Source organism: Mastomys coucha, unplaced genomic scaffold (assembly GCF_008632895.1).
Source record: "Mastomys coucha isolate ucsf_1 unplaced genomic scaffold, UCSF_Mcou_1 pScaffold19, whole genome shotgun sequence".
Taxonomy (NCBI): Eukaryota; Metazoa; Chordata; class Mammalia; order Rodentia; family Muridae; genus Mastomys; species Mastomys coucha.
Window position 1 is genome coordinate 21,706,226 of NW_022196901.1, and position 9,744 is coordinate 21,715,969.

A 9,744-nucleotide genomic window follows, 5' to 3' on the forward strand; every position below is an offset into this window, starting at 1 on the left:
CCAGTCACCTATCTACCTAAGACAGTAGGCAGCACCCAGTCACCTATCTACCTGAGACAGTAGGCAGCTCCCTGCTTCCTTCTGGATTCCTAGCCTGGAGCACACTTGTGTTCTGACCTGTGATAAGAACAGAGTTCTCCATGCTAATGAGGTATCTAGAAGCTCTGAGGGTTTAGCCAATAAGCTTCTCTTCTCAGACATTCCTTTTCCTGAAAAAAAGGTGTTTAATCTCTTGTCGACATTGAGAAGGTGGTATGCGCCCATTTTCTATGTTGAACAATCAATAAAGAGTTTGGAATCAAGGACTGTCTCTTTCGTCAGGAACTGCTGTGGGGAGCATGGAGAAAGCCTTTGCCTACAGAGTTACTAAAGCTCCCACACAAGGTCCCTCTGTGCTCCTAGACAATCACCAATAAGCTAAGACTTTTGCAGATGAGCTAAACCCTCCTGCCAGCCCTGGGCTTGTCCTCAGCCCATGGCATCTTCTGTTCTCGGTTCTGTTCTATTCTGTTCTCTGTTCTTGGTCCAGACTTTCAGCAGAGTCTGGATATTCAGTAGTCTGAGAACTCCCAGCCTTGGCCTCATTGCAGGCCTATGGACCCCCAACTCCATTCCCAACTTCCTATGACCCAGTGGTGTCTGTATGTCCCGGAGTTTGAGAGTCCCCAGCCCTTGGCTCCTCATCATGGAGCTTGTGGACTCCCTACCCATAACATTCCATTCCCTACTCCATAAGTTTCTAGACTGGATGTCTAGGAGCTTGGGAACCCCAGCTTCAACCTCCCACATCATAGGCTGCATTTCCCCACCCCCTACGTGGTGTGTTGGCACTTGTCTCACACCTAGCAGTGGCAGGGCAGAACACAAAGCCACATGTCCTCTATTTTCATAGAATCCACTGATTCTGATTTGTGCTTCTTAATACTCCTAGGTGCAGAGCCATTCACTGGAACAGTGGTTCTCAACCTTCCTAATGCTGTGGCCTAATAATAGTTCATCAGGTTGTAGTGACCCCCAACCACAAAATATTTTCGTTGCTACTTCATAACTGTAATTTTGTTATTGTTTGGAGTGGTTTAAATAAGGAATGTCTAAATAGTCTGGAGCATTTGAGCACTTGGCCTCCAGCTGGTGGTGCTGTTTTGGGAGTTTTAGATGGAATGGCCATTGGAAGAAGTAAATCATCACTGAGAATGGGTTTTGAGAGTTAAAAACACCCACCTCTCCGTCCTTCCTCTACTTTATGCTTTTCTTCAAGATGTGAGCTCTCAGCTTCCTGTTCTTGCTGCCTGCCATTCATGCCTCTTTTTGAAGTGTCTCCCCTCCGTAATGGACACCTATCTCTCTGGAATGACCATAAGCCCAAATAAACCCTCCCTTCCTTAAGTTGCTTCTAGTCATGTTTTGTCTCAGCAACAGACAAGTAACTGATACAATGGTCAGCCTACCAGGGGACCCACCCTAAAGAAAGCTGACCCCTCCCTGCAAAAATACCATCAACCGTAGAGGTGCATGAACTCCTCTGCCCTCAATGCTAGGATGTTGGCTGTCTCATGCAGATCTAATGCAGACAAGAGTGTTTGTGAATTCCTGGGTTCAATGCTCCTGTCATTTCTGGAAGGCATGGTTTTACTCAGGTCCTCCAGGCCTCTGGCTCCTACAGTTTTTTCACTTCTTCCTCTGTGCTTCCTGAGCCTTGTGTGTGTATGGGGGGGTGTGCAGGGAGGTAGTAAATATGTCTTATTTGTGACTGAGCACTCTATAGATTATTCTCTCTAGACACTGAGCAGTTGTGAGTTCCTGCATTAACTCCCAACCACTGCACAAAGAAACTTCTCTGATGAGATCTGAGAGTTGGTATGATTCCTGAGTACAGACAGAAGTGGTTAAAGCAATAGTACTCTTCTCCAGTCATGTTCTTCCCCTGTCCCCATACCCTGTCCTGTCCAGGGCTGGCACTCCTCTGTGCCTCATCAGCCCTATGCTAACTGTCTTAGTCAGGGTTTCTGTTCCTGCAAAACATCATGACCAAGAAACAAGTTGGGGAGGAAAGAGTTTATTCAGCTTACTTCCACATTGCTGTTGATCACCAGAGGAAGTCAAGACTGGAACTCAAGCAGGTCAGGAAGCAGGAGCTGATGCAGAGGCCACGGAGGGATGTTACCTACTGGCTTGCTTCCCCTGGCTTGCTCAGCCTGCTCTCTTATAGAGCTCAAGACTACCAGCCCGGGGATGGCACCACCCACAATGAGCCCTTCCCCCTTGATCACCAACCAAGAAAATGCCTCACAGCTGGACCTCATGGAGACACTTCCCCAAATGAAGATTCTTTCTGTGCCCAGCCAGTACACTAGCATAGCCCCAAACCTTGTTCCCATTCATTAGAATATGTAAGAGGCTTTCACCACTGAAAGCCACTTTCTTCCACATGCTTCTGTTGAGTGAATGTATGTAAACCAAGAGAAGGTCCTCAATTAAGGGAGGGCCATTTTCCCCAGAATTAAGGATACTGGCATCCTAAATTCAGAGAGAAACAAACAATGCCACCCCCCCCAAAAAAAAAACTCAAATGATTTGTCTTGGAAGACTAACTATAGGTGACCATAGTGTTTTCTGGAAGTTTAGGTATGTTCCATCCTTACCCCTTCCCTTATGTAATATCTGAAGACCTCAAGTGATCTTAAGATCTCAAGCACTAATAAGGCTCTCCACTTTTACCACCCTCCATGATCTGAATGAGGAAACTCAAGCCTGATCCAGGACTGCAATGAGCCAGGAGTTCAGGTGATGGTGCCTGAATCTCTGTGCTGGGTGGAGAAGGCCCTGGCTCCAGGTCAGCAACCTCCAGCTTTAGGTTCACATGGTTGTAATCATGTGTTTCTTCTTCTTGTGGCCACAAGGAGGCTGTAGTGCTCTGAGAATCACATCCTTACACCATCATGTTCAGCTACTGAAAACTAGGAGAAGGTGCTAGACTGAGTAGTGTGTATGAAAAAGAAACTAGCTTCTATATTACTAAGAAAAAAACTGTTCATAAAAGCTGTCTAGAAAATATATTCCCTTAAGTAAGAGGGCCAATTTTCTTAGGGTTTCCATTGCTGTGAAGAGATACCATGACCAAGGCAACTCTTATAAAGGCAAACCTTTAATTGGCACTGGCTTACAGTTTCAGAGGTTTGACTAAACCTCTTTATCATGTTCTCATGGCAACAAGCATGGCAACATGCAGGTTGACAGTGGTGCTGGAGAAGGAGACTGCATTCCTCACTTCATGGAGCCTACACCCACAGTGACACATTTCTTACATCAAGCTCACATCTCCTAATAGTGCCACTTTGCATAGGTCAATCATTCAAATACATGAATCTATGGAGGCCAAACCTATTCAAACTACCCCCAGACATCTATCTTAACTTAAGAATAGACATTCTGCTTGGAGGACAGATGTGCACACATATGGCATGTGGTTAGCTATCAAGTGATGATTGTATGAGCCATGTTCATTTTTTTTTGGAAAGCAAAATCAAAAGGTTTGGTTTTCTTCAAAGTAGTCATCCAAAGGCTTCCAAACAGCTTTTCAGAGCATTCTGCACACTGCAAATCTAAGACCAACGAACCATAGATGCTATATTTCTAGAACCTGTCTACCATGAAAAACAAGGTCTGATTAATATCAGAAAGAGGGCATTCTCAAGAACCAAAATTTGAAGAATCTGTGATAGGGAGAGGGCAGCCAAAGATTTCTTCAAGCCTCCTTCTTTGGAGGCTACAAAGTAGAATTGAATTGAGCATGGTGATAAATGTGGTTTTCTCAAAGATGGAGGAAAATGGGCTAGAGAGTGAGCTCAACAATAAAGAGTACCTACTGATTTTTCAGAAGACTCTGGTTCATTTCCTAGCACCCACATCACAGGGCTCACAATTCCTTGAAACTCCAGTTCCAAGTGTGTGGCAAAATCTTCTAACAACCATGGTCACATGAATTCATGCTCGTGCATGCGCATGAGCATGCATGCATGCACACGTCATGCACACACACACACACAATTTTAAAAGTTATCAAAGACAGCAATGTGAGGTAGCAAAGCATGAGTAGCTTTTGGTGAGCCTCTTCTGGTAGCCACATAAGTTCATTTTAGACATTTTATCAGCCCACTTTCATTCAGAATAAAACCAAGGCTGGGTGTGGCTTATTCCCCAGATGCTCTGCACATCTGAGATGCTAGCATCTTAAGTGACTGTGTTGTACTCTGTGGGGAAGTCCCTGCAGGTAATTCTGTGTTGTGTCTTAGTATACTTACAGCTTCTGTGTTCTATTCTATGCTGTATCTTGAATGTAATAATTTTATGTTACAGAGATAAATTGCCTATTTAAGAAAAATGGTTAATGACTTGACTGTACTGGAAACCCCAGCCCCGCCGATGTCACCCCTGACATCATTCCCACTCATCTCCATCTCATTTGGAGTTGAGTCTGGCTGAGTGGTATCAGAGCCCTAAAGGCAGCTGTTAATATGACTTCATTCTGCCTTGGCTTTACCCCAAGAAGGCTAGAATCCTCCAAAGCCCTTTGCAAGCGTTAATTTACCGAAGTTTCCCCACAGAGATGGAAAGGGCTCTGTAGAAATGATGCAATTTGAGTATTGTTGGGTTATAAAGCGATGTAATGTCAGTGATTGTGGGTGGGATGCTGAGGGGACCTAGGTAATAGGCCTATCAGGAGCTCAAATCAAGAGCCAGGGAACCAATGGGACCTACATCACCCTATTGTGGTGGAGAGCAGATCCACTTGTTGCCCTCTGTAAGTGAGGAAAAGAGCTGTTCAAACTGTAGGCTTACATGACTAATGGATTTATTTAGCCAATAGGCAATTTCTGTTTACCTGTCAAGCAAAATATAAATATAAGTCATTGTAAGGGGAATTACTATTTTGTGTTCCAAATTTGAAATGAAATTAGCTGTATAGACAAATCAGTTTTAACCTTTATGAAGCGGAAACTGGAGCAGTTGGAGTAGAACGGATAGGGTTGCAATCCACGGGATTGAATTACCCAAAAGAAATGGGCAGCTTCCTTTCTCTTTTATTGTTCCTAATAGAATCTGTTTTCATTAACGAGAAGCCACTGGCTCTCCTTACAGCCACACCCACATATGCATGAGTCAGGCTATGCACCGACAGCTTTTGCTTTTACTTATGAGGAGGGTGTGACCACATGAAGCATACGTGTGCTTCACTACCAGCTCATTAATATGAGCATTTACATATAGATATTGGGTGCCACCTCTGTCCACACAATGAATTGAAATTCAAGGAAGTCTACTGAGCTACCTCAGATGGCACCAGCCCATTTTTCAACCTGCAGGTATACCATGGGAAGTTGGAGTGGATCTTAAGTGATAGTGAAAAATATAATAATATAGATTTTATAATGAATATTTTAATGGACTTTTACAGAGCAGGTTCAGGAAAATTAAGTACATAGAAGTCAGTTTTCAACTTAAATATGTTTATTACATTTATTGGTTTTTAATTAAAGACAAGTTTTCCTTATTGAATTAACTAAACAGCAAGGCTGCAGCAGAGGTGCTGAGGGCTTCTTAATGGAATCAGTGTTTGAATGTAAGGCTTTCTCCCCTTCTCAGTTCTGCCATGCTCTCTGCCAAGTTGAATGCATTTTGGCAGAATGGAAGAGGCTCTTTGATTTTAAAGCACAATATCAAAATGTCTCTTGAGAAAGGCATCTAGAGGAATGGATTCTTCCTTTTCAGTACAGAGGACAAATCAACTCAAGGACAGACAGCATCTAGACCTGTTCTCTATTCTAGCATGATTTTGAATGAGCTGCTGAGCTAACACCACATCAATGAGAAAGGACTCTTTTCCTTTTGATTCTTAAAAGTTCCTTTCCCTGGGCTGGATAGATGGTTCAGTGAGTGAAGGTACTTGCTACCCAGTCTGATGACCTGAGTTCAATCCATGGGTCCTACATGGTGGAAGAAGAGAACTGACTCCCATAGGCACTACATACATATACATGTAAATTTAATTACACAAATAAATATAATTAACCTCCAGGAGAAACCTTACTAGACCCTCTAAAAATATGGGTATCTTCTTGGGAATATAGAGCTTGGAGACTCACCACAGTGCAGCTTAAGCCTCACATCTGCCCTCCTAGGCAGAAAAGTTTGTCCCAACCTTTTCCCTGGTCGTTTAAAGAGTTTTATAGTTTAATGTTTGTATTACCCTTTCTCCTCTCTCTCTCTCTCTCTCTCTCTCTCTCTCTCTCTGTGTGTGTGTGTGTGTGTGTGTATGTGTGTGTGTGTGTGTGTGTGTGTGTGTGTGTGTGTGTTTTGCATAACATTCTTGTGGAAATCAGAGCACAACCTGTAAGAATCAGTTCCATCGTACTGTCTGGAATGTGGAGATTAAACTGGGATTGTCAGGCTTAGTGATAAATATGCCAGGTGTAGCTGCTGAGCCATCTCACCTAGCTATAGTTTTTATTTCACAAATGAGATGGTCAATGCCAAGTTGAGCAAGGGTGCTTCAACCTTCTACCTTCTAAGACACTAAGGTGCAGTCAAAAGCCCCCTGGCTTTATTTTCCCTCACAACACCTCATTTTTTATGTTGTTGTGGACTGTTTTCCAGGGGTCAGACTTGATTAATTATGTGTGATAAACAATAAGTTCATCATTCTCTAAATCTCCTTTACCTCGCTCACAGTCCAGTATTAATCTGCTTAGTATTACTCAGGGAATTATGTAGTGCTGCAGTCTCTAAATGTACTGTGCAGTTTGTGTGCCCATGCTTAGGGGAAGACTGGATCTGCAGGTACATTGCCACAAGTTCATGGCTTCACAGTCTTTTAAAATGGCCTTGCATGCTTTGTGCTCACTGTGGAAGATAAAAAGACTCTGGCCAAGTACTCCACTTGGCTGTGTGCCTCCATCAGAGTGTATCAAGGGATGCTTTGCACACACACAGCTCTTCCCAGCTCCCTGGCCTCTGTTTCTTTCAAGCCAGCCTGGCCAGGCTCTGGCTCCTTCCCCACCCCCTCCCACCTTCTCTGTTTTTCCTCTTCATGCTCCAGATTTGCCTGTCTGGATAGAAAATTTTACTATCTTTTAAAAGTAATTTTAATTCTTTCCCTGATTGTAAGTTTTAATGGCTTTTTTTCTTTTACAATATGTTTAAACAGGAATAATCTATATTTTCAGAGTAACTTGAATTTTAAACTTTAACAAAAGTTGAATATTTGCAGATTCATCAGAGAAAATAAATCTTGAATGTCAAGACACACACACCCTTTCTATCACTTTACTGAATTCATCATTAAATAAATGATTCAATCTTGGGGCTAGAGACATGGCTCACCTGTTAAGCATACATAATAACACTCTTAAAGAGAACCTGAGTTGATATTCCTCAGTTGAGTTAAGGCTCTCTATCAGGAAGCTCACAACTGCCAGTAAGTCCAGCTCCAGGAGATCTGACACCTCCAGTCTCCAGGGGCACCTCATTCACATGGACATACTCATACAGAAACACATAATTATAAAAATATTAAAATAGCTCTTCAAAATTCTCTCATCAGTTCACAATGGTTAACAGGCATTTATCTATAATGTTTTGTACACCATAGCCTATATGATTTCTACATTTTGCATAAGTGTATTAACATTATATACAAAGTTACTGCTGCTTGTATAAAACTGTACATGTGTACTTCTTGTATAATAAGGAAGAAACAAAGGACATTCACAGTAGTAATGTCAGAATCCTTGGCTGCACTGGACATGAGCCCCTATAAGGCAGGGCTTGCCCTTCCAAGGGGCTAGCAGAGCAACCTTCCATGTGAAGGGCTGGGAGCCAGGACTTCTTGGGTGGCAATTTTAGTTTAACATTCTTATAATCATTCAGTGGTTAATGTGAATATGGTGTGGTGGGCAAAGCTCTCCAACCCAGACTTGAGTGGAGTCATGCAGTGGCTGGAACGCAGCCCCAACCTTTTCTTATTTCTTCATAAAAGGAAATGTCTCTCGTGTGCTTTAGTAGCTGTTTATTCGAGGTGGACCCAACAACTGCAGAGCACAGGATAGGACAACAAAATTCTATGGAAAATAAAACTGCTTGGGAAAGAGAGGCTGGAAGGAATGGTAGTCAGTTACAGCAGAAACCAAAGCTTAAACAGTGCAGCACAGCTTCCTCAACCCCGAGGGCTCTGTAGGGCTCTCTCTGGGCTTGGGCCAGGGAGGATCCAAGGTCCTCTGCCAGCCAGGCCTTCGGAGTTGCTGCCTTCCATGTCTTCAAAATTTTCAGTACCAACAGGGAAGCTGGGGAGGCTCATGGAGCACCACTGGGTGATGGGTGAAGTCAAGTGGACTCGCTCTGTGTGAGTGTGTGTGTGTGTGAGTGTGTGTGTGAGTGTGAGTGCGTGTGCATGTGAGTGTGTGTGAGTGCGTGTGCATGTGAGTGTGTGTATGTGTGAGTGTGTATGAGTATGTATGTGCGTGTGTGTGCATGTGTGTGAGTGTGTGTGAGTGTGTGAGTATGTGTGAGTGTGTGTGAGTGTGTGTGTGTGTGAGTGTGTGTGTGTAGTGGGGGCAGTTGAGACTCTGGGCAAGTGCTAGAATTCCTGTGAGTCCAAAGCAACCCGTGGTGATGTTTGTGCAAGGAATGAGCTAGCTCATCCCAGCTCAGCCTAAAAGGTCTGGATCAGGGGACAAAGGAGGGGGTGGAGCAGCCGAAGCCAGTAGTGTCCAGAGGCTCAAGAAAAACAAGGGTTCCAGAAGCCTACAGGGAGGAATCCAGGAAGCAAGTAGGGGGAGATGCCAGACATGGCCTAGACTAAGAGGCAGACACAATTTGAGCATCTCTCCACACGAGGGCACTTGAGCACGCTCGAATGCACCAAATGAGTTTGTTATTGGAAGCCCTATGTGCTGCACATCGTTTGGTGTCAAAGAGCCCGTCTCACTGCATCTCAATGCCAAAATGGGGTGGAACAAGGTTTGGAAAGGTTGCTGACTTCCAAGTGCTTTAGCGGTTCCCAGTATTTACACAAAGACGGGCAGGCTGGAGCCAGACGCACCCTGGAAAGGCATTGTTCTTGAGGCTTGAACTAGGCCTGCCCGGGAGTTCTGGTGCCTCTTCTAGACTTGCCCTTCCCTTCTTCAGAAGATCAAAAGAAAAATGTATCTTTAAAAAAAAAAAATCCTAGGTGATGGAAGGAAGGTGGGTCCGGGAACAAGTGTTTCCCTGCACCTACTCCTTACAGGCCGCCTTTCTTTTCCATGGCTCCTCCTATGTTCTCCAACTGCATTTCTACCCCGGGCTCTCCAGGGTGTTTGTCAAAGTTAACCAAAGCCCCAAAGCCAGAAGAACATTACTAGGTGGGAGTACCTACATGCCAGGCACTGGAAGGCAGCAGTTAAGGTTTCTTTGCTCAGCTCTGGCCTCTTGTAGTGCTGTCCTCTCACTAGGACACAGGGCCTCCTTTCCAGCCATGAGTGTCCCAGGCCTGAACCCCCAAACAACCCAACTGACATCCAGAGAGAGAGTATTCCTGTATCCAGCATCATCTCCAGCTCACTGGGACTGGAAGTCCCCAGGTGCCAACACCACAGCGGGAGCTGGGTACCCTGATGCGAAGGGAAAGGAGGAGCTGCGAGGGGCCAGGGCGGGGATGAGAAGATGAGCTGGTATCTAGGTGGTGCCAAATAATGTCCCCTCCCTTGG

The 9,744-nt window shown here is 44.4% G+C and overlaps 1 protein-coding gene across 2 annotated transcripts in view; it reads left to right on the forward strand.

Annotated features, from left to right (window-relative positions):
- Nucleotides 1-9,744, forward strand: part of Dpp6 (dipeptidyl peptidase like 6) — a 933,905-nt gene that overhangs the window by 226,940 nt on the left and 697,221 nt on the right. The gene's annotated exons all lie outside the window — the stretch shown is intronic.